The following is a 13,853-nucleotide window of genomic DNA, read 5'->3' as shown; positions in this document are numbered from 1 at the left end:
ATAGTGTTTATATTTGTGAGAGAGTTGGAGCTATAGAACAGATTTTTTTAAAAACATTTCTGCCCTTGCAAGATTTCATACAGCAGCGGTCCCCAACCTTTTTTGCGCCATGGACCAGTATAATATCAGACAATATTTTCACTGACCGACCTTTAAGGTGTGGCGGATAAATACAACAAAATAAAATGATACGAGCAGCATAAAAACTGGGGTACTTTTTTAAAATATAATAATAAACGTGAATCCAATGTGTAGGTCTACTCGCAACTTTATTAGCAGTGTCCCTGTACATCGTGCCTAAAGACAACTGAGAAAGCCTGAACACACAAAATGCCCCCCAAAAGAAAAAAATCTCCATGTTTTCGGTGCTGATGCGGTGGTGATGCGTTCATGTAACATGTAACGGTGGCGCTGCCAATAAAGCACCTAAAAGCTGTCACAACGAACCGGCAAAATGAATGATTATGAATATGTAAAATATAGCAAGGAGACATTTTAATTGTTTATTAATAAACAAGTGTTTTCTGTGTCAGTGTCGGCTGCAAAGATGAAGTTGACGGTGCCGACTCGCGATCTTCGCAATAGTGAACGCGCCAGAGAGAAATGCACATTTCATACGGATTACATAAGCAGAGAGCAGTCTGTTTTCTTTCATTTTGAATTGTTCTGTTTAAAAGTAGACATTTCAAGCTTTCTTATATGTCTCAGGTCTCTGAGGCAAGTAGGCTACCTTATACGCTGAGTTTCGGTTAATTTATGAGACAAGCTCCAGTTCACGCGCCGGTGCCTCCGTGTCGTGATTATCTATTTTAAATCCAGGCAACTGGTTCATTGATTAAAATTAAGATACAATTAATACAAAACGAAATTAAATTTAAAGACAGGCTTTGTGCTTTCTGTTTGAGGTCTCTGTGAAAGCTTTAAAGCAGTCTTTTAGTGCCGCTTTCAGAGCGCTCACGTCCATTACGGAGAACTGTCCCGTCTGTAACATTGTTTTTCTTTTTGTGAAATACATTTCTAAATAAATGCGACTTATAGTCCAGTTCGACTTAAGCTATATATATGTTTTTTCTTCTGCATGGCGCATTTTTTGACTGATACGACTTATAGTCTTGAAAATACGGTAAGTTATTTATTATTTCTGTGCCCGGTACCGGCCCGTGGCCCGGGGGTTTGGGGACCACTGTCATACAGCACGCATGATATTCATCAGAATGTTACTGTAAGTAACATTTTTTTACGAAGACCTTACTGTCTGTGTTCATTAGTGTGAGATAGTGGTTCAACGGATTTGAGCCACAAATGATAATTTTGCAGAAAAAAATTATTTCATACTTAAAGCCCACTTTACTCTGATACAGCAGCAAAAATACTAGTCTAGCTAATAAAGTTAAAACATTATTAAAGGCAAGTAATCAGTAAAATATAAAAACAAATACATGAATTACAAGCGTAGATAAATACAATAATAGTATATCGAAGTTACAAATAAAGGAAGGTTTAACTATTAATTTCAGGTACAAAAATATAATAATTACATGTAAAAAAATAAATAAATAAATAAATATATATATTTAGTTATTTACTTATTTTTTTGCATTTAATTATTACATTTTTGTATATATATATATATATATATATAAAAATTGTATTGAGTATTCAATTCGGAGTTTGTGCGCTCTCTGAAACACGCATCTCTCTTTGTGTATGTGTGGCAGTGCGCACCCTTTTTTAGCGATGTTATAGTTTAAAATCTACTGAATGTGAAAACAAGCAAGACAAAACACGTGCAAATTTTAAAAAGACAAACTAGGCACTCGATCTCTCAACATACCTGTATTTTTAGACAGTTGTGTGGCCACAGTCGTTTTCCCCACAAAGAGATCTGTCTGACATCCAACTTCTCGGGTGACTTTCTGCATTTTGTCACACTGGCACTCTGTCTCTCTTGTCGTTGGAATGGACTGCTTTGTGAACAGATAATTGCTGAAATTACTTGTCTAAGGAATCATAGTGATGCATATAAACAAGCAAATCATGTTAGAGGGTTGCAGAATTTAGTAGAGTTACTGTGGACTACCTACTATATTTATAACATATAACAGGCAACTTACACTCATTGGTGGGTACGCACTGCCGATGATGGCTCCAGTTGTCGGCGGGACGGGAGGATGAAGGCCGAGACGGTAGATAGTCGGTTCGGCCCCATTCACCAGTAACAGCGGATTATCAGTGAATCCCAGTTGTCTCCGACGAAAGTTTATAAAACTATCCTGTGTAAAATGATCACTACAGAGGCGGGTGTTGGAGGTGATCCTCAGCTCTCCATCGAGGTGGCTCTTCACAAAATTAATCCACCTCTTCTTGATATGATAGTTTTTCGGAAATTTAAATAAGGACACCGATCTGTTTTGTACGTGATCACATCCAGGTAATACGCATTTCCGTGACGAAGGCATAGCTAGTTAGCAAACTGTAGACTGTAGTAACTAATAGTACTGACGGTAACCCGCGATTGAGCGGCGAACTGATGCGAATGTGCTCTAGTTATATTATATGGGGAGGGGCCAGCCTCAGCGGCTCCAGTGCGTCATCGACAGTAGGGGCAGGGCCAGGACCTCAGTGGCTCCAGTGTGTCAGAACCACCGTTTTAGCCCAAAAAATCCTGAAAACAACAATGGTGAAAAACTGTTTAACAGTCTAACTCCACAATTAAGTAGCCTGAATGCCAGCCGAACTTAGCTCTGCCAACAATATTTGAGGTCAGGAAGTTTGGTCTGGACTTGGTCCGAGCTGTTCAGACCAATCAAATATTCAGGGCGGGCTTTATCTGATGATGGACAGATGATCAACAGTAACGTAATCATCCATGTCACCAAAGAGTGCTTGGGTTGAATTCGTTTACGACAAAGAAAGACTGCCGCTGGAGAATTGAGATGTGTAAGCTAGATTCCACCATCGCATCTGTTCTGTTATAGAAGATATCGACGACAACGCATTCATTTTAAAAGAGGAACAGAGAACCGCGATCAAGGCATTTGTCGATCGGAAAGATGAATGAAGAACATACGTCACTAGGGTTGTAACGGTATACCGGTATGGCGATTTATCACGATATTGGCATGTACGATTATCATATCGTAAACATTTGCTAATCCACGGTTTAAAAAAAAAAAAAAATGAAACCAGATCTCATCTGCACATATGCAACTTCTTTTCACTTGACTGCTTAGACTCCACCCAATACATGTGCAGCAGACAGAGGCTGCGAATTCTAATCTCGTTTTCCCCCGCCGAAAACAAGTATACTTTTGTCATCTGAAAAACGAACGCGGGATTTTCCTCGAAGATGGATATCCAGTTTAGAGTGCTGATCGGGAATTTTTCTGTCCGAGCCCGGCCCGCGTCCGACAGAGCAGTAACCGAACCCGACCCGAGTCCGACAGGCATAAAGATATGTCCGAGCTCAACCCGAGACCGACAGTTAAAATCTGTTTTTTTTTTTTCTCATACTAATGAGACATGTACGTTTGTTTGTGTGGGAAGCCCGCTTTTATTAAGCAACTGTAGGAAGGCATTCGGAAACTTCAACAGGTCAGTTGTGTCTAGAAATATGGACGAAGAGTGGCTGCAAAAGGAGGAAATATGTCAAACATATTTAAATTTCTAAATGGTAAATTAATCCAAATCGCTATGAGTGTGTCTATTAATATACAGCGGAAAACAATGCTATACTGTAAAACTATATTCTGCTTGTTCTGTGTGAATGAGCAGCGCCATTTCGCCTAGTACATACTCAAGTATGTGTGACGCTGACGCTCATGGTGTTTAAAGCGTCTGCTGTCTCACTCATATGAGGACATGAACACATGAACATATCCAGAGAGCTGCTCTGCTTTTATTTAAAAGAATCATCATCAAATACACTCTGACTGAAACTCATAGGTGTTTAGTACAACCTGTCAAAATAAAAGTTTGATTTAGCTTAAAGAAATGTTACTATTGTACAATAGAATATAGCTTAGTTATAACAACAACAATAAAGTTTATTTAAACATTAAGAAATATAGTTTTTTGTCTGTTTTAATTTAGTAAACCTATCCAGACAAACAAAAGTTGTTACATTTCATCTGATTGCATTTTCAATAATATATTTGTATTAAATCATAGAATCCAGACAAATTATATCAGACAAAGTTACCCAGAATTTCTGAGGAAATACATTTTATAAGACTCTACTATCTTATAATTATCTGAAATAATAATTAATAAATTAAGAATAAAAATAAGTTAAGGTTTTATGAATTCAATTGATTAGACATGTTTGTTCAATTGGGAATTTATTTTTTCTTTCTTATTTTTTCAAAAGGTAGACTCATACAAAAAAGTTTGTTTTAATAAACCATATGTTCAACCAAAAAACCCTATCTGTTTTCATTCATTTAAGAGCCATTGTAGCAGATGATTAAAATAATAATAATGATTGTTTAATACCGTATATCATGAAACCGTGATATTTTCTGAGACGATTATCATACCGTTACAACCCTATACGTCACTTACTCTGTTGCTCTGATTGGTTGTAGGTCTATCCAATTGAGTGCAGAGGCATTTTCCTTCCTGGTTCGGTTGAAACACGCCCCATAATCAAAGCTCAATGGAGCAGTATCAGTCTCACATTCTGACTAGAATCTGAGTATGACGACGTCAGGCTAACAATTAAGTACCTCCAGAGAATGTCTAATATGGCGAGAAGTTTCACTCTCACTACACTTCCGGCTTCTGAACTGGTTGCAGTTCCACTCTGATTCCATATGAGGGCGCTCACAGGACGAGTGCAGAATGAATGGAGGTCAATGGCGGTATACCCCTCAAAATCCACTTTTCTCAGGATATAATTTGTTGTCTAGTAATTTGAATGTTGTATTCGAAAGGAGATGCAAAGAAATTACACATTGCTGGGTGTTAGATTTTTTAGAGTCACTTATTTGATTTAAAAAAGTCTTTCAAAATGTCAATGACGTCAGAATGCTGACGTCATTAGCAGAATGCTAGCGTGTTATGGGCAACAACAACTCAACCTGTAAGAAATCAAAACGACATAAGTACTCGTTCATTCAACTTTCGACCTAAAACCCATGTTGAACTTGCAAAATCTACAATCACATCTGAGATTTCTCAACGGCAATCGGGTGAAAGAGACAAATTTAGCCGTCTAGCCCCATTGACTCCCATTCATTTTGCACTCATGGCGAGCGCCCCCAGTGGAACTCTGGTGGTACTACAACCAAAATTCGGTACAATAGGGCTTAATAGGGAGTGGACAGGCTCTCCGTAGACGGGCTCTGGTACCTCACAGTCTTTATAATGTGTTTTAGCAATACATTTCTATCATTTATTTATAATGCGTTTAGATTATTATTTTTATTTTTTTTGAGAATTGCCTTTACAGTGACTTAAAATAAAATGAACTCATTTGTCACAATAAAACAGTAGATAGTTGTACACTAGATAGCATCATGACGTAATTCATTCTAACCAATGAGACTGCTGGAACTTTAATGCGCTGTCATTCCAGAATCGACTTGATTTCAATTTCCAGATTTGACAGCTCTGCTCCAAACAAGTAAGCTTTTTAAATATCTGCAGTAATATCTGAGTTTTCCATTAAGATTATTGAAACAGGTCAAAATGGTAATGAATTAATTATTTGGAATTAATTTACACCCACTTTAGTGGTTTATGCCCAGCAAACATGCTCCTTTGGGGCCCGAATGGGGCCCTTGTGGGCAGCCCACTGTGGGCCCAGATACCGGCATGAAATGCGGGGCACATGTGGGCCCCACACTATGGGGCCCAGGTGGGGCCCCATCGGGACAGCCCAAAGTGTGGGCTGACTGTGGGCTAGCCCACACTTAGTAGAGTGGGCCCCCATTGGGGCCAGTTGTGGGCCCACAGCAAGCCCACGCTATGGGCAAAGTGTGGGTATACTGTGGGTACATTGGGTTAAGTGTGGGCATATTGTGGGTACACTGTAAAAAGTGTGGGTATACTGTGGGTACACTGTAAAAAGTGTGGGTATACTGTGGGTACACTGTAAAAAGTGTGGGCATACTGTGGGTACACTGTGTGGGCATACTGTGGGTACACTGGGAAAAGTGTGGGCATACTGCGGACAATGCAAAGATGTATTGTAATATACCTGTGGCCTTAACAAACAACAAGATTAGTTTGGTTGTACTTTGCATTTGCCACAATACATGCAAAATAATTACACTTGTTGAAAGACGAAGTAGTACATTAGAAGTCATATGTTTCAAATAATTTCATTTATTCACAGTCATGTAAAATATATATATATATATATACACAATACATTACCGTTCAAAAGTTTGGGGTCAGTACATTTTTTTTAATACTTTTGAAAGAAATCCCTTCATCTCATCAAAGCTGCATTTATTTAATAAATACATTAAATAGAGTAATATTCTGAAATATTGTTGCAACTTAAAATAACTGTTTTCTGGTTTAATCTATTTTACAAAGTAATTATTCCTGGGATGTTAAAAATGTATGTTAATAATTTATTACAGTAGCCAACATTAATCAATCCCCTCGGATACCAGAAGATCTTTGCCAGATCTCAAGTCTTCTGGTTCTTCTGCTCCTTCCACCATCCCAGTCTCTTGCATTATGATTTAACAGGATCAGGATCAACCCCTTCGGATGCTGCGGCCTGGCTGTTTTTTGTCAGTTTTTTCTCTAAAGTGAGAAAAAAACAACAACAATTGAAATGTTAACATAAAAAAATTCACAAAAAAAACTAAAACAAGGGTTGTTCCAAGTGTAATTTATATATGACTGGAGAAACCTGAGAATAATTTGAGTTCCGGAAAAATAGTTACAGGTGTTTATTATTATTAAAAACTAATTTAGGCGGTGTTGTTGAAAGAGAAACATACAGAAAGTGAACCAATTGAGGGCATGATGAAATAAGAGCATGAGAACAGTTTACTAAAATTATCAACACAACGTAAAGAATAATTTTGTCAACTTGTACTCCCACTCATGTCATTCCAAACCTGCATGATTTCTTCTGTGGAAGATGATATTTTGAAAAATGACTCAAAAAGTCAATGGGATCCAATGGGATTAAATAGAGGGAATGTGTCCGACAGTCAAAAATGTACTTGCACAGAAAAAGAGTGACCTGTGCCTGAGTGGCTCTTTTGGGTTTATTATTTAGCTGTTTGACACACATCACAATTAAAGGTATAGCGGAGGATCTTTCCAAATTTTAGATAAGACCCGCCCTCTCCACTTTTTGAAAAGTTTGATTGATTCACCAGAATGATTGACAATTAGGAGGACCAATAGTTTAGACTACCCACCAGGAAGTAAAACATCCTCCGCTATACCTTTAAGAAAAAAAGAGAGAAGACAACTGAATATTAGTCAAATATTACATAAATCTATACAAATAAAAATGCTTATTTTTTCATCAGTGATTATTGACTAATTAATATGTCAGGAGTTCTCATCTCTGGTCCTCGAAGTGCACTGTCTTGCAGTTTATGTCCAGACCTGATCAATCTCACTTGCTCTTTTAACCAAAAGAGCTTGATTAGCTTGTCCAGGCGTGCTGGACCAGGGTTGGTGCTAAAGTCTGCAGGACAGTGGTCCTCAAGGGCCAGAGCTGAGGTCCCCTGCAAAATGTTCTGAACATGACTAGATCGATCACTTACAGCAGAGGTGTCCAGTCCTGGTCATGGAGGAGTTTAGCTCCAGCCTGTCTGTAGTTTCTGCTGATCCTGAAGACCTCGATCAACTGGTTCAGGTCTGCTTAACTGGGGTTGGAGCTCAATTCTGCAATCAGGATTAGACTGCAATAAATACTGAAAAGAGAGAGGACAAACAACATTTCAAATACAGTATTTAATGTTGATCTTAACTTTAAGATTAATAAATGCTGTAGAAGTAATTGTTCACTAATTGTTGGTTCATGTTAACTAAAGCTAACAAAATGAAACCTTATTATAAAGTGTTACCATTTATTAATAATGAGTCGGCCATACGAGTATAAAATTAATTAATATGAATCTTAAACTGGTTCAAACTAGGCTACTGTATTGTATATTCATGTTAATACTAGGCACAAATGGCATTATAGCAATATTTTTAGGTTAAATAAATTAGTTTACTTTCATTCACACATTTGGAAATTGCCAGCAAAACCTTTACAATACTATCAAAATCTCTCATATATACTGTACACATATTAAAAGCCTAAATTACAGCTCAAGTTAACCTGCCTCTAGCTAGTAACAGTTAGCTGCTACTGTTAACTTAACGGTTGAGGTGCTAGCGGACTTTTCCTGAAGACACTAAATCATTTCTATAAAGTAAATATTCAACGGAAGCGTGTCATTTACATGAAAGAATGTGTCAGAAGCATTTGTATGTACTATTTGTGTACGTTTGGGGACTAAACTTACCTGAAAGTAGTGAAAACAACAGTGAGAGACGGAGTTACTGCTTGTGTCAGTTGAGCTGTCGTCCCCGTTTCCATGGTAACACCCTCCGCTCCAGTTCAAATCATCAAATGCGGCTCGCATGTTCAGCGCGAGCGCCCATTAGAACACGTAAAAGTCACGCAGCATTTACATAAACATAGAATTGATGGACGGGAATTATTTGATAATCAGATAAAATATCTTGAAAACTTTGGTTTGTTCCATTTGTTCCTATTTTAATAAAACCTGTTTAATTATAACCTCAGTGAGATCAATTATGCAACATAATAACTTAAAAATATCCATTAGGGAACGTTCTCTATAAGTTAATTTTAGGTTATTCAAAAAATAACCACCCTGCAACGTTCTGGGAACGTAATTTTATGGTTGCAAAATAATAACTTAAAAATAACCATTAGGAAACGTTCTCTATAAGTTATTTTTAGGTTATTTAAAAGTAACCACCCTGCAACGTTCTAGGGAACGTTATTTTATGGTTGCAAAATAATAACTTAAAAATAACCATTAGGAAAGTTATTTTTAGGTTATTTAAAAGTAACCTCCCATCAACGTTCTGGGAACGTTATTTTATGGTTACATAAAAATAAAACCAAAAAAGAATGTTCCCCTAACGTTAGTATTTGGTTCCCAAAAAAATAACCAAACGGGAAGCAAAAACTAACGTTAGGGGAATGTTCTGTGTTAACTGGGTGGTCTGTCTGACTTTATCAGTCTGTCTGGGAACAGCTGCAACAAGCAAACAGGTAAAGATAGTACTTGTCTTGCTATCTTGTTGACTGTGTGCAGTTTTAGTTAGGTATGGGATTGACTGTTGAATGAAATAACATTTATGACATTTTACAGGATCGTTAAAATAGTTTGATTAACCCTGAGCTTCTAATCTTAAAACAATGATTTAACTGTACTGTTATGGTGGGTTGCCCACAGTAAACCCTCATGGTGGCCCCACAGTGAAAAACAGCTATGGGCCCCGTATGGGCTTAACCCACTGGGGGCCCGTGTGGGTTTTCTGTGGGCAGTCCCACAGTGGGTTGCCCACAGTAAATCCTAATGGGGGCCCAAATGGATAAAACTGCTATGGGCCCCGTATGGGCTAACCCACTGGGGGCCCGTGTAGGTTTTTCTGTGGGCAGTCCCACAGTGGGTTGCCCACAGTAAATCCTAATGGGGGCCCAAATGGGCAAAACTGCTATGGGCCCCACATGGGCTAACCCACTAGGGGCCCATGTGGGTTTTCTTTGGGCAAGCCCACTGTGGGCTTGCCCACAGAAAGCCCAAATGGGGCCCGAAAGGGTTTGCCCTTGCCCACACTGTCCCACAGAAAACCCACACTTACCCACAGTGGGCCCACACTGGCATGTTTGCTGGGTGGTTATGCATATTATTGTGCTTCTGTTTAAATGAACGTAAAACCATTTTGGTTAGTTTACGACTAAACTAGGCATGCTGTATTTGTTTTAAAGTTTTAAATAACGCCTGCGCCTGTAGATCAATGTATTTTGTCCAGTGCGGAGGAAGACTCGTTTTCAGTAAAATTAGGAAAGAGGTGGTATTTCTGTTTTTACAACGTTTAGCTCACGAGTTAAGAAAAGAAAAGAAAGTTAAGATGAGAAAATTCGAATTTTGTTAAGAGTGACCTAGCTGTCTCTGTTGTTGGTTAGCGTAGCACTCACTTACTTACTTACACACACACACACACACACACACACACACACACACAACTTATCTTACCTCGTTCCCTGCTGGGTCGATTAGCACGCTGGTTTTCACACACCCAAACACTCCATTTCCATCGCTGACAGAAATGCACGTGGCGCAAAACAACACACTCATCTAAGTTGTCTTTTGTTTCTTTTGATTTTCGTTTTGTTTGTTACATTAATACTCTTCTTCTTCTTTATATGGCGGTTGGCAACCAGCTTTCGGTACATTACCGCCTCCATCTGGACTGGAGTGTGGATCAAGGGTCGACCTACACTTCGTTAAATTCTATTTAATAACCCAGTTATCTTCAAAAAAGAAAACAAAAAAGAAAAACAAATTTCACTAGATCCTCTTTGCAAAATATCATGCAAATTGAATGTCATCTGATTCTCACCAAGTTGTGAAATTAATCTTTGTCTGGCTTGATGATATAGGACAATACATAATTGCATGCTCTTTCTGAAACGTCCTGTAACAGCCGTTCGTGCACAAGCTCTGCTCGATTCCTCTCCAATAATATTCTCTAAATCTGATTCGGGCTGAAATTGATAAGGCAAAATTGACCTGTGTTTACAATACACCGGAGCACATGCATCTGCTGTTATAACGGCGTGACGATTCCGGACAGCGTGAACCAGAGCCATAGAGAGAGAGAGTTGCGACACTCTTTGATGTCGCCGCTATGGCTGTCACGTGGTTCATGTAAGCCCCAATAGTTCCAAAACGTACGCTGGCTGTCATGTTCTTCTATGGGACAGACAGCAGCGATTGCATTATTGAACGGTAAATATAAAATAAAACACACACCCAAGTACTTTTTCAGCTGTTATTGCATTATTGCATTTTGTTAATGTCAGTTTTGCATTTTGAGATAAGTTTTAAGCTATATTTTTGGAGGGAAAAGCTTAGTGTTCATGTTCGCATGGGTAGTAGCACTGGCTTTAGGGGCTCTAACTTAACTTTTCCATATCATTCATCTGTTGATGGATGTCTCATGATATTTATTTTAGCACAACTGGGCTGTATTAGGCTATTGATTCCCGTGATTTTGCTTATAAATTTTGATTCAGCCATTAGCCTACCTTCGTGATCACGCAAAGAGGTCTGCCGTGGCGGTCCGTTCAGAATTCGCTTAGAAGCTAGCTCACTTCTTCTGATGAAAGTGGCCACCCCCAGGACCACAACGTGAAACATGATCATGTTAAGACTAAGAATATTATTTTAAGATTAAGGCCATACACATTATCAAAACTATAACAGATTAAAAACGAATTTAAGCATGGCTGATACAAATGAAGGTTTTCAAATAAAATATTTTTTATTAAACAATGACAGACAACAAAAATGTGTGCTTGTGTGTGTGAACAAGAAAAACAAAAACCAGGGGCAGGTGATCCATGAAACAGACAGGACTGGTGATGGCCATAACAATCCTAAAGGTCCAGCATTGTTCTCACAAGCCGCTTCACTCAAGACAATAATAACATAATGAAAAGTTAGTATATCCCAAAAAATTAAATTAAATAAAAGTTGCTATAAAGGTGGTAGCGATTCATTACCGAACTCTTAGCTGACGAAGTCGCACTAGCTAACTAACGTTAGCTAGCAGGCAGTGCTTGAAAATTGGTTGAAACAACCAACATAAAATATAAATAATTACGCTGTGCATGTACAAATGAAGACCAGTATAAGCATCGCAAAGGGCCTCTGATACAATATAGACAGTTGACAATTCAAAAGAGGTCGATATTTCGGCAACTTAACTCTGGAACAACTCGACGCGCAGCAATGTAAGTGAATGGTGTCCAACGCCCAAATGACAGTGTTTGGAACTATTCCGATCTTCATATCCCGGAAGTAGGCGGTTAAAAGCGCCGCCATTATTTACAACGGAGGTCTATGGGAGTGTCGCAACTCTCTCTCTCTATGGCTCTGGCGTGAACTAGGCGGTAAGCGAATCACAACACACTGGGCCAAGATGACCAATCAGAGCCCTTCGTGTATTTCTGAGGGAGAGGCTTCTTATAACCAGGAAATCATCAGATCGGTTTACGAAAAACTGACATGGAAACAGCAAATTGATAAAATTAAATTAAAATGTAAGAAAATTAATAATGTTTTGCGTTGCTTGTCAGGAATGGATTGGGGAGCAACGAGGTCTTCTTTGAGAAGAATATATTGGGCACTTATGAGGTCAACATTTGATTATGGGTGTATAGCTTATATGTCAGCATCAGAAACAAACTTAAAGGGATTAGACACAGTACAAGCTCAAGCACTCAGAATATGTAGTGGGGCATTTAAATAATCTCCAGTAGCGGCTCTACAGGTTGAAACTGGGGAGATGCCATTAAGCATTAGAAGACTTAAACTTATGCTTGCATACTGGGTAAACATACAAGGACATAATGAGTTATTTCCTACAAAGGCGGTAATACAAGAGTGTTGGGAACATAATAAATCAAATTTTAGGAGTTTTGGATGGATAGGGTATGCGAAAGCAAGAAAGGCAGGTTTACATAATATACAGTATTGTCCAACAGTACCATACTCAGAAATTCCCCCATGGAGAGTTGTAATACCATTAATAGATTTACACTTACAGGAAGAAATTAAAAGGGAATCAAAGCTTATTCCTGTTTGGTGTATAGTTAAGAGTTATATGGAGTTGCATTATAAAAATAAAATAATTGTATTTACAGATGGTTCAAAGAACCCTGAAAATGGTCGTACAGGTGCTGCAGTATATATCCCACAATGCGAGGAAAATATTAAAAAGAGAACAACAGACTATCTATCAGTGTATACAGTGGAACTAGTAGCAATTCTATTAGGTCTACAGTGGATAGAACAAAGAAATAAAGATAATGTAGTTATTGCTTCTGATAGTTTATCTGCTCTAATAAGTATTGGATCTGGGAAGTCAGGCAGACATGACATATTAAATGAAATATATCAAATTATCATCAGATTACATAAAAATTGTAGGAATGTATCATTTATCTGGGTTCCTGCACATGTAGGTGTGAAAGGAAACGAAGAGGTAGATATTTTAGCAAAACAATCAATTAAATCTCAAACGATAGATATCCAGATTAAATTAAGTAAAGATGAAGCCAAGACTATCATAAAGGTACATACAAAAAATATATGGCAGGAATACTGGGATATTAATGATACAGGAAGACAGTTTTATAATATACAAAGTAAAGTTGGTGAAGGAAGAGAAATAGGTAAAAATCGGAGGGAGAATACAGTTATTACTCGTCTTAGAATAGGGCATACAGGACTTAATAAAACTCTTCAATTAATAGGCAAACATATAAATGGTTTATGTACACATTGTAATCAACCTGAAACCGTAAAACATGTAATAATAGAATGTTATGCATATGAAAATGAGAGAATAATATTGAAAGAGGTATGTGGAAAACATCAAATTAAATTTACATTGGAAAATATACTTGGAAAAGCACTAAGGGAAACACATGTACAGTTAATCTCATATCTTAAAGAAATAGGTATACTAGAAAGAATATAAAGGGTGCAGAATTTTTTTTTATTTTTATTTTTTTATTTTTTTTATTATTATTATTATTATTATTATTATTATTA

The 13,853-nt window shown here is 37.8% G+C and overlaps 1 protein-coding gene across 2 annotated transcripts in view; it reads right to left on the bottom strand.

The window, feature by feature from the left end:
* The window catches only part of LOC309501113 (uncharacterized protein), a 49,254-nt gene extending 38,750 nt beyond the window's left edge, over positions 1–10,504 (bottom strand). The window contains exons 1-3 of one of the 2 annotated variants that reach the window (XM_082173128.1): positions 10,266–10,495; positions 2,115–2,665; positions 1,835–1,964 (exon numbers count right to left, since the gene is read on the bottom strand). The gene's annotated coding sequence lies outside the window, so the exon portion shown is untranslated. Of the gene's footprint in view, positions 1–1,834; positions 1,965–2,114; positions 2,666–10,265 lie in introns of both variants that reach the window. The other variant, XM_082173127.1, reaches the window with a different exon arrangement.
* Between the last annotated feature and the right edge of the window lie 3,349 nt (positions 10,505–13,853).

The sequence above is a fragment of the Leuciscus leuciscus genome (assembly GCF_965113295.1).
Source record: "Leuciscus leuciscus genome assembly, chromosome: 1".
NCBI lineage: Eukaryota > Metazoa > Chordata > Actinopteri > Cypriniformes > Leuciscidae > Leuciscus > Leuciscus leuciscus.
The sequence above is the reverse complement of the archived record's forward strand: the minus strand, read 5'-3'. Positions and strand labels throughout refer to the sequence as shown.